The following is a 12002-nucleotide window of genomic DNA, read 5'->3' on the forward strand; positions in this document are numbered from 1 at the left end:
AGAGACAGGAACGCTAGATCCTCGACCCACTGCACCACAGCGGGAACTCCCAAAGGGCAACTTAATTCGACAGCTTTAAAAGAAAATCGATAACTGTCTCTAAAAACGGGTATAAAAATCTTAAAAATCATGAGAGACAGCAACTTCTTAAAAGTTATTTTTGATATACATAAGGGAAATGAGAAAAAATAAAATAAGGGGAAGAGTAACACACAAAGGGAGAAGAACAAAATGAAGGGTGAAAAGGAACAAAGCCAAGAAGGTACAGTGAGGAGCAGAATCAGAGGAAGAAAGAGGTGGAGACAGGAGGAGAGAAAAACAAAAAGTGAAGCAAAGTTAATTCAGCCACTTTTTAACAAGTGTCTCAGAGCCTTGGTTTTCGCATCTCTAAAACAGGTACCGAGAGATACACCTCGTAACTTCGTCATCCTTTAAATAGCAGCAGCAGCAGCAGCAATCATTTATTAAAAGGATGCAAAAACTTCATATGAAAATGCATACCCCTGTATGGCTAAGATCAAGAGGTAAAAGCAGGAAAGAGGAGTTCTTAATATATAAAATGACCATGAATGAAACCTGCTATTCTGAACTTGGGGTTGCCCCTATTATCTCCTCTGAAATGTTTGATGACCTCTATTCACAGGTTTTAACTTACTGATCTTTATTACTGCTAGAGCCTTCATTTCAGACCACCAGAAGGAAAATTATTTTCCAGTATCAGAGGTGAGGGTGGTGGACCAAATGCAGACCGTGGTCCAATAGTCAGACGGAAGTGAAAATGAATCTTTCAAATGAGAGCCTTGAGGAAGAAGAAAATAACATTATTAGTCATCATACGAATGGGCCACCTTTATTTTGCTCTTTCTACATACTAGACATCACACTAGGGCCTTTTGGAGCTATTCTTTCAAAATGTCACAACAATCCTTTCAGGGAGGTTCTTTTAATTAAGGTCATCTTACAAACGAGGAAACAGAGGCCCCAGATATGTTACGTGCCCTTGGTCCCATAGCAATAAGGAGGAAGTTAGATCTCAAGCCTGGCTTTTCAAAACAATACCAGATTTCAGGATCCTCAAGTTCCTTTTAGCCTTCAGAGAAAGAGTAAATTATATCTAGGAAAGCTTTCATTTAAGATTACTACAGTTTTTCTTAATCCCCCCCCCCCCAAATAACAAGTCTAATACTGAACAGAAAGCAACTCTCAGTTGGATTCATTCATCTAACTTCCATGATAATTCTTAGACTATGATATTATCAGGAAAGAAAGACGCTTTGCGGTATTACTTTCTTCATCTGTAATTGAAAATGTTCCAAATGATGCCCCCAATTCTATCAAATTACTCTGCAATCCCTCCCCCACTTGCCCAGAAATCCTAAGGCAATGGTGATTTTGTCCTGCAGAACCTCTGAATATACGCCTTTTGGAAGAGTCTGAAGGAAGCCACCCCTCCCTGCATCAAGGTTTCATTAACTTTGAATTCATCAAGCATTGTAGAAATCCAGGCCATGCACTCTGTCCAATCCTGACTTACATGAGAGCTTTGCTAAACTGTTAACTGTTACTGAAAAAGAAATGTAAAGGTTGTGCCTTTTTAATTAAAAATATTAAGAAAATAAACAGGAGCTCTGAAAGCCTTAGTACTGTATCAACACCTATCCCAAGTACTTTGGCTTTTTGGTTTTTGCTTGCACCAGGGCTTCCTATTCAGAATGAAAGTGTCTGCAAAACCTTGCTCAGCTGGCTGAGACTGTGGTACCTACTTTGAATAAACAAGGCAGCTTCCTGTCTCTGACGGCCCATTGCTCAACAGGGTTGAATCATGGCAGCTTCCACAGTCATGACCCCTGAGTGCACTCATGCTGAAGAGGGTCTGCTTTGATTCACTCCTATTGTAGGAAACTACTTATCAGGCGATACCTCTTGCTTCTTGAATTGAAAATCCTTGCATCAGTGAAGCTGAAAAGGAGTGAATGTCTTAGGCGCCAACTTAGTATCTCATTATCGCTAAATTTATCTCCATTTGGTGGATGTATCTGGACTTTTTTGAAGTCGCTGAAGGGCCGGAGCTCGGTGTACACTTTTAGATCCTTTCGGAAGTGGTTAAAACAGCATCCGGTAGATGATTCTCTCATCACATATTCATTTATGCATTTCTGAAGGCTCTTTAGTGGCAGAGCCCACAAGGCAGAGTTCAGGATCAGAATGGGAAAACGCAGTTCGGATTACACCAAAAAATTGGTTTTACAAGTGATCGATCTTTTTCTTAAGAGTTTAAGAAAGGCATTTTCTCCCACATCGGTGCTGTTGTGCAGTGGTTGACTGTCCAGCGTGCTGTTCAATTTGTTTTCAATGTGCTGATAAATTATACATGATGCACATCCCACTTCCTTTACTCTGCTCCTAATCTCCTACAGGATGGTGTCAGCACAAAGGGCAGCCTTTGCATTTCTGACCTTTTTGAGTAAAAGAAGTAGGAAAAAAAAAAAAGGAAAAAGAATCCGCCTTGCTCCATGAACAGAAGCCTGCACCTCCAGCTGGTGCACCACCCCTATTTTCCTGACCAAGGGGGCCACCTATCCTGGAGGGCGGTCCTAGCATCTTGATATGGAGACCTGGCTTTGGATAACCGGGAAAGGCTAGAAACACTTCCCCATCCCTCCTCTGTCTGGGCTATTACACAAGACCTAGTGCTGCCTGGAGATGTCAGAGGCCCCCGCCGGTGGGAAGCGGGGATGCTATCAGTCAGCAGGGAAATTTTCTGCTTCTGAAAACCTCTTCATCTGTGCAGCACCTCCAGCTGCCCCGGAGCTCCGTGTCCGTGCATGAAAATAGCTCTGGCCTTGATGACTTCACTCATTCTCACAAACCAGCCAGTTGGCAGAATGCTCGCACCGGCTGCTCCTTAAGGCGAGGCAGTTCTGCCTTGCCCACCACCCCCTAAGATGAACCTTTCGTTTCATGTGGACTCTGGAAGAAGGCTCCTCGCTGAGGTGAGAGTGGGCAGACGGTCTGATGAAAAGAGCTAACTGACAGCCAATACGAAACATACAAAACCTAAATGGGTTTTGGTTTGTTTTTTTTTTTTCTTTACACTCAACTTTAAGGACATCAAAACTGCTTCCGTAAAAGAAGAGATAGATGCATATGTATAACTGAATAACTTTGCTGTCCACCTGAAACTGATACAACATCGTAGATTTTTTTGGTAAGATTTTTTCTTTTTTCTGTTTGAGTTGATTTACAATGTTTTGTCAATTTCTGCTGTACAGACAACATGGTAGATTTCATAAGCCAACATAAAATAAAAATCAACTTGAAAAAATGTATAAATATGTTTAATGAAAAGGGGTTTTTTTTGTCTTTTTAGGGCCGCACCTGCAGCATTCGGAGGTTCCCAGGCTAGGGGTCGAATAGGAGCTGTGGCTGCTGGCCTACACCACAGCCACAGAAACGCCAGGTCCAAGCTGAGTCTGTGACCTACACCACAGCTCATGGCAACACTAGATCCTTAACCCACTGAGCGAGGCCAGGGATCGAACCTGCGTCCTAGTGAATGCTAGTCACATTCGTTTCCACTGAGCCAAGACAGGAATTCCAATTAAAACATTTTTAAAACCCGCTGGGTAAACCAACTTCATACAACAAGTTCTCATCACATTAATTTTAGGGCCACATATCTTTCTGAAGAACATGCGGCATAGCTTATAACCACCCACATCTTTTAAAATCCTATTTCTCATGTTTACTCGTTTTCCGCAAGTAAGAAGGCCAACGAGGTATCAAAGTAAGAATTAATTACCACTACACCTAATCAGCCTAAGCTGACTAAGGGCCTCTGAAAGCCGGTTTTTGCCATCGCAGCAAGCTTTATTAGTGAGGAATGCGCAAATGGATTTTGAAATTAAAAAAACGAAAACAAACACACAAAAAAAGCAAAGGCATTTCATGAGTGAAAGAGGTGTTCTTTCATGTTTGATTACCAAATTTTCTTTTAATGGTTATAATTTTCCCACACAGAGTTTTTCGCTTCCCACTGCAGTGACCACAAGCTAGTAAGAGAATATTCCATGAGTAGAGTAGGACCTTCTGACGTTCCAGCATCATAACTCAGGGCTCTGTCCGCACTGCACTTTGAGTCCAAAAGAGAGCATTTAGATTAACTGCTTCAGTGCCCCATGGACACAAGATTTATGCCCAGAGGGAAAGCCCCCATACGATTCTACAGACACAGAGCTAATGAAATAATGTGGTTCACTGGTTTAAGATGGTTCCTCCAAAAGGGGTGCAGCAACTGTTCCCCAAAGATAGAAACGCACTAACATTCTACTCCCACCACCCCTCAGCTTCTCTATCACAGTTACAAACAGCATCAAAATAGCACTTGCCATCTCGCAACCACCAGGGTAAGAAACCATCTCTCCCCACCAGCTCCAACCACAACATCGCAAAGAAATCTTCAGCAAACACCTGGGCACACAGATGACAGTGAATTATTAAAATGCATCTTCTCATACAACCATTTGTTCTTTCCACAGATATATGCCAAGTATGGAGCTTGTGGCAAGGACTACTACCTAGGCACTGCCTAAACACTGACTTCACGGATTTCCCACTCAAATCATTAGGTATTACAGGGCCACATAGCCTTAACAAGATGGGTGAAGACTGCAGTGATGTTTTTTGTTGATGCAAGGATTTAGAAAATGTGGTTTCTCAATCCAGGGAAGTGTGGCCTTCCTCTCATTATAAAAACCAGGGGTCAGTTTGGGAAGAGTTCAGAAAAATAACTATGAAATTAGAGTTACTATGTCTCTCTCCCACAGTAGCTAACAAAGATACAACACGGATTCTGAATACAGAAAGGTCAGTTATAAATATCATTACAGATATAATAACCCACTCAGTGATGGAATAGGCTAGCCACAGAAGCAGGAAGGACCATAGCAAGACTGAGTAAAAATCTCACAATTTACTAATGGTGCCTAGAAAGGTTATGTGCTTTACACAATGTCATGCAGGTATGATCATTTCAGAATCATTTCAGATAGTTTTATTTACCCTGCGTTTTTCCAATTACACTACTCTGATTCATACACACACACACACACACACACACACACACTTACCTTACACTACTATGTGTGTGAATCATATGCAAACACACATATGCACACACAGATGCCATGCTTGTCTGTCCCCCATTCTTACACATATTACAGTACTCTCTGTCTGATTCACATACACATGCAAACACATTATATTACCGTGTGGGATTCCTGTATACACGTACACACACATACATTACACTACCCCATTTGATGCTTACACATCTGATGCATGTGTATCAATCACACGGATTGGAACATTGACTTACTCACATACATATCATGCTACTTTGTGTCATACACACACACCTTATGCTACCAGGTATGTGATTTATATTCACATTTACATACTGGATATATACATATATACACAAAGATTTTAAACAGTAAGGCGTGGTTATATTCAAAATAAATAATTTTCAAAGGGAGAGATTCAAAGGTGAAATAGACAATCATGTAACTACTTCAAGGTTACTGTCATTTTTATTAAGTAGTAATTTATCTGGACCCTCACTGACCTCTATGGGAATCCTCAAGAACTTAAAAGGATGAGACACATAACCAGGTATATTTGATGACGTGGAAGTTCCATGAGCACCCACCAAGCCATGTGAGTGAACACTTTTGTTTCCTGGCTCAAGGATGAGGGTATTAGCATCATGTTGTGTGGCCCTGTTCTGCATCAGACAGGGAAATGGAACGGACAGACAGAAAAATCAGGAATCGAGAACAGTATTCTATGCACCTGCTTCAGGACAAATTCCCAGGTTCTACGCCATAAACTTCAGCGTAATATGAAAAAGTACATGAGCTGCATGGCTTAAGACCCCAGCTACAGCGTGTGATCTGAAGGAACATCTTCCCTTCTGTTCAACAGTTGACAACAGAGAGAGCTCTGAATGAGATCTCTAGACACACGGAACTGGAGTCATGATTAGTGAGGCCGAGGCCCTCTCAAGGGTTTTATGAAGATGTGAGCAAGCAAGGAACTGACATGGAGACGACGCTACATGATAACCAGCGGATGGACTAACGCATCAGTACATAGAAGACGTCCCTGGGCATCCAGACATAAAAGGATTGGGGGAGACTGTCAAGGAGGCCAGACGTCCTGCAGAGCAGGTAGGTGCATGAGCAGGAAATGGGAGATGCCGCAGATGATATATGGTCCATCCGCATCCGCAGTCTAGTGAGGCCCGTGGACGCAGAGGCGATACTGAGGAGATGAGACTATGAAGAGGAAATGGAGATGCCTGTGCATGTGCCTTTCTGACTCTACCCTTATTATTCTCGAAAACTCCACCTAAGCAGATGGTGAATATTCTGAACGCTTGCTTTCTTAAGCTACTTGCTCTAGGAGTCTAGTATCCTTTCCTTTATCCATAAAGAACCTCCTTCACTATGAAGTACGGCCATATACATTATATTGGAAGAACCTGGGAGTTCCCATCGTGCCTCAGTGGTTAACAAATCCGACTAGGAACCATGAGGTTGCAGGTTCGATCCCTGCCCTTGCTCAGTGGGTTAAGGATCTGGCGTTGCTGTGAGCTGTGGTGTAGGTTGCAGTCACGGCTCGGATCCCGCGTGGCTGTGGCTCTGGCATAGGCCAATGGCTACAGCTCTGATTTGACTCCTAGGCTGGGAACCTCCATATGCCGTGGGAGCGGACCAAGAAATGGCAAAAAGACACACACACACAAAAAAAAAAGCGAGCCTGTATTGTCAAACCACAAGGTACTGCTTTTACGATCCTTTTAGATCACATCTCAGAGTTTCAAATAAGACAGGATAAAGAAAACACCAAGTATAACAGGAAGGCAATATAAGTATACCTCTCTGGGTGTCAGGCAGGAGAACTTCTCATCACATTGAAAAATCAGACAGCTGCCCACTGGGAAAGTATCCTGCCAAACCAGATAACACCATCACTCCAGCCTTGGCAGACAGCTACAAGAAGTCACTAGCCAACTCTTAAAAATGGGGCATTCTTCCTAAAAAGGAAACACACATCTTTAAGAAAATAAACCTAAGTACTTTGAAGACCACGTAAAAGACCTTATCTGTAGCCCAAGAGAAACATCTGCCAGGGATCAAAACGATTAGGCCCTCGGTAGAGGCTTCGAGGACAAGGAAGGACTGGAGGAGGCATATATGACTAACTGTTTTTCCAAAACTGGAATGAGAACCCCATCAGGGAATATAAGGAAACCCTTGAAGATGAGCAAGTCAAGGACAAACCCATAATCAGACCTCCGGGAGAATGTGAGAGCAAGCTTACAAAGTCTTCCAAAGCCAATTTAAAAAAAAAAAAAAAAATGTTGCTTAAGGAGTTCCTGCTGTGGCACAGGAGGTTAAGGATCCAACTGCAGCAGCTCAGGTGGTTGCAGAGGTGCGGGTTCCATTCCTGGCCTGGTGCATTGGGTTAAGGATCCGGCGTTGCCACAGTTGTGGTGCAGGTTGTAGGTGTGGGTGATATTCAGTCCCTGGCCTGGGAATTTCCATATGCCTTGAGTGCAGCCAAAAAAAAGAAGAAAAGAAAGTTTTTTAAAAAGATAAAACCTCTGGAAGTGAGATTTTTCTGCAAAACAAACAGTTTAGATGAGAAAGACAGAAAGAGAGAAACTGAATAACTGTTTCCTTGGTCTTTATTAGGAAACGTACAAAGAATATTTCAAATACCAACTTATCTTTTGAAACAGGCTGCAGGGCCCAAATCAAACAGTGATTCATTTAAAGGAAGGACTAATAAAATCCAACTGGCATTATCTCACAGTTAAAAATGCAAGGTGGAATTTTTCTCTCTCTTGTTTTTTTTCCCCTTCTTCTTAGGGCCCCACCTGCAGTATATGGAAGTTCCCAGCCTAGGGGTCAAGTCGGAGCTGCAGCTGCCTGCCTGTGCCAGAGCCACAGTAACAGGGGCCTGAGCCGCATCTATGACCTAAGCTGCAGCTTGCAGCAAAGCCACATCCTTCACCCACTGAATGGGGCCAGGTATCGAACTGGCATGCTCACAGACAGCTTGTCAGGCTCTTAACCAGCTGAGCCACAACGGGGACTTCCCAAGGAGGAATTTTTACACTGTTGGCTCAAATGGAAAATTCTAATTATGCCCAGTGACTCTACAGGAGGAACAGAGTTGCAAACAAGAGGGCCCAAGCAGAATTTTCAAAAAAAAGGCCTTTTAAAAAACAACGTGCTAGGGGACAAAAACAAACTGGAATTCATGGTAGAATATCAGAGAGCACTCATTCCACTTGATGGAAATCAACAGACTGGAACAAACCAAAAACCAGTTTTAAAAATTACATTTTGCCAGGATTAAAGCAGAAGACAAATGCAAGCGAAACAGACGCAGAGACATGAGGACTTCCCTGAGACAGGTGCTCCAAGTGGTCTGATTTAACATTTTTATAAATGAGGTGGAGGAGAGCACACACAGGGAAGCAGGCACGTTTCTAGGAAGCTCTTTTCGTGACCAAAATGCCATGTAACAGAGATAACCATCTTTTCAGCATCCATCTGACAAACATGGTAGAACGCTTTGAACCCACTTCCACTTAACCAGCTGTCCGGAGGAACCGATGAGCGCCACTCCTTTATAAATCACGCTGACTGATGCGCCTGGAATGGCCCCAGCCAGCAGCCTCCTTCCTGAGCAGGGCCAGCACTGCGGCCATGAGCAGAGCCCTATTTGTAAAAAACACAGTTCTGATCCTAAACCTGCTTATGCAATTTTATATATATATATATACATATGTATATATATATATATACATATATACATATATATATATATATATATATATATATATACATATATAGTCTTTTTGCCATTTTTTGGGCCGCTCCCGCAGCATATGGAGGTTCCCAGGCTAGAGGTCAAATCGGAGCTGTAGCCGCCAGCCTACACCAGAGCCACAGCAACAGGGGATCCAAGCCTCGTCTGCAACCTACACCAGAGCTCATGGCAACGCCGGGTCCTTAACCCACTGATCGAGGCCAGGGATCGAACCCGCAACCTCATGGTTCCTAGTTGGATTCGTTAACCACTGTGCCACGACGGGAACTCCTGCAATTATATTTTATTACAATAATGTGACTTTTATTCAATGATGTATGCTTAAAGAAGTGGACATGGAGTCCAAAAAGAAGCAGCACAGTAGCTGTGAAAAACAAGGCGAACAATTTCAAGTCTTTCAATGCTTAGTCCATAATAAAATAATTTTTAAAGCTGCCGCCAAATAAGGCAGAGACATCCTAACTGCACAAGGGAGAAAAACAATCATGAGTATCTTCAAAGGTGTTTCTAAGGTTTTTAATTTCACTCAAGAAACAAACCAGTGGATTTCCCTGGTGGCCTAGCAGTTAAAGGATCCAGAGATAGCACTGCTGTGGCTCAGGTCACGGCTGTGATGGGGGTTCAATCCCTGACCCGGGAACCTCTGCATGCCACGGGCAGTGCCAAAAAAAAAAGTTTTAAAAGAGTTGAAAAAAAAGAAGAAAGAAAGAAACAAATCAGCAACAACAGACAATTCACTGTGAGTTTTGGTAAGAATGGCAACACTGAATCCCACCTGTGCATTGATAACGGGGAAAAAAACTTTGGCCTTCTAGCAAAGGTTTGCCAAAAAAAGTATTTTTAAGTTTTATGTTTAAAATAGTTAAGATATGTATACATCATTTTTATGTCTACTTCAATAACTTTTTTTTTTTTTTTTGCTTTTTAGGGCCGTACCTATGGCATATGGTCTAGGGGTCTAACCGGAGCTACAACTGCCAGCCTACACCACAGCCACAGCGCCAGGGGGTCTCAGCCACGTTTGAGATCTATGTCACAGCTCACGGCCACACCAGATCCTTGACCCACTAAGCAAGGCCAGGGATTGAACCCACGTCCTCAAGGATACTAGTTGGGCTTGTTTCTGCTGCACCACAACAGGAACTCCCATGACTTTTTTGACTCATTGACCAACTACTGATTCTTCTTTTGTTGAAAGAACTCCCCTGTACTCATCCATATGCTCACTCTATGCCAGGCAGTGTAACAGGGCTGTGAACACGAAGAAGGTTTCAGGCCTCCAGTAAGTCACAATTCAATGGGTAGGTGGATATGCTAACAAAGCATAGCTCCCCATTATACCAAGCCCTGTAAATAAACATGAAGTGCTGAAAAGAATAGTCTGGAAAGGCCAGATCATGGGGCCATCAATGGGCAGCAGGGTGAGCTGACAGTGTCAGGGAGGCTACAGCTGAGGCCTAAAGAGTGCGTTCAGATGATGCCTGTTGGATGGAGTGGGACCTTCTGAAGGCACGTGTGCAAAAGCAAGAAGCAGCAACACAAGGCCCCAACAATGAAAGTTCCCAAACTGTGGAAAGGCTGGAAAGGGAAGGTGGGAGCCACTAGGGCCAACGTTATTTCAGTTTCAGACCATAAATGATGGGAAATCATTGTATCTGAACCAAAAGAATGACACCCATACTTGTAATGCTTGTCTATTAACCAAGTGATCTTTCTGGTTTAGCAAATAAACGGAGATGGTACAGAAAGTAAGGAGACCAGTTGTGAGATGATGACCATAAGTCTACTAAAAAAGGAATACTGTAGTGAATTTTTAAATAAATAAATGTATTCCATATTCCCATATGGAAAACAGTTAAAGGAAGAGAAGAACAATACTGAGGAGGTAAAATCGGTCTGACGGGGTGATTAACAAGGGATGTAAGCGGTGAGTCAAGGATGGCTCCCAGATTTAGGCAGCTAGCACCAGATGGTCAAAGATGCATCAATAAAAACAGGAAAGGAAGGGAGTTCCCGTCGTGGCTCAGTGGGTAATAAATCCGACTAGGAACCATGAGGTTGCGGGTTCAATCCCTGGCCTTGCTCAGTGGGTTAAGGACCTGGCGTTGGCGTGAGCTGTGGTGTAGGTTGCAGACGCGGCGCAGATCCTGTGTTGCTGTGGCTCTGGTGTAGGCTGGTGGCCACAGCTCCGATTCGAGCCCTAGCCTGGGAACCTCCATATGCTGTGGGAGCGGCCCAAGAAAAATGGCAAAAAGACCAAAAAAAAAAAAAAAAAAAAAACGGAAATGAAGGCCTTTTAAAGGAACACAGAATGAACCTAGCTGTGGGTATGAGGAGTGTGACATGCTACTATAAAAGGAGATAGCTAATAGGAAGTTGGCTAGAAATGAGTGAGCATATTAAAAAAGAGAAAGGAGAGAGAGAGAACGCTCAAACTCTTGCAAATTCCACAGGGGGCGTTTCAAATTTCAGAGTCTTCCTTTCTCATTCCTTTTACCCAAACAACGCCACGCTCACCCTCACAGATTAATGTCCATGTCACTGAGACAGGAAGGCAATGCATCAAGACCTTTCTCGGCCTCTCACGTGACCAATTTGTGGATTTACCGCAGCCTCATTCTCCCCCCCCCCCCCCCCGTTCCTTCCTTCCTGCTCTGAGACGGGCGAGTTCTTTGCATTGGGGCTGTCCTGACACTGGACCTCTTAGAACCTGAGTCTTTCATGGCTTTTCTGAGGCTGGTGCCTTCACTGTGTCTCCCATGAGGGTTTTCATCTCCTCCTCCGTTGATGAAAATCTCTAAGGTGAGAGCATCTTAACGAAACACCAACCTCTCCCTTTATGCTGTTCACTCTTCCCTTATTCTCAAAGAAGCCTTCACGTTCTCTTTCCTTTCCGTCGAAGGAATGTTTCCTAAAAGAACTCTTTTCTACTTCTTGATCTTCACACTCCAACTCAAGGCCCTGGAGCTTAGGCACCTGCAACCAAGCTCAAAGAAAACAGATGAAAGCAGATCCCTGCCATGTGCCTTCTCCGCAAATTACATTTCAGCTTTATTATTTCTTAACTGTTTGCATATTATTGGGCATTTCTTTTG

At 43.2% G+C, this 12002-nt stretch overlaps 1 protein-coding gene across 11 annotated transcripts in view; it reads right to left on the reverse strand.

Moving 5' to 3' along the window:
• The window catches only part of KLF12 (KLF transcription factor 12), a 495578-nt gene that overhangs the window by 416012 nt on the left and 67564 nt on the right, over window positions 1-12002 (reverse strand). The window contains exon 1 of one of the 11 annotated variants that reach the window (XM_047756493.1): window positions 656-3142. The exons of the other annotated variants lie outside the window; for them this stretch is intronic. The gene's annotated coding sequence lies outside the window, so the exon portion shown is untranslated. Of the gene's footprint in view, window positions 1-655; window positions 3143-12002 lie in introns of those variants that run through there. 11 annotated transcript variants of the gene reach the window in all.

The sequence above is a fragment of the Phacochoerus africanus genome, chromosome 13 (genome assembly GCF_016906955.1).
Source record: "Phacochoerus africanus isolate WHEZ1 chromosome 13, ROS_Pafr_v1, whole genome shotgun sequence".
NCBI lineage: Eukaryota > Metazoa > Chordata > Mammalia > Artiodactyla > Suidae > Phacochoerus > Phacochoerus africanus.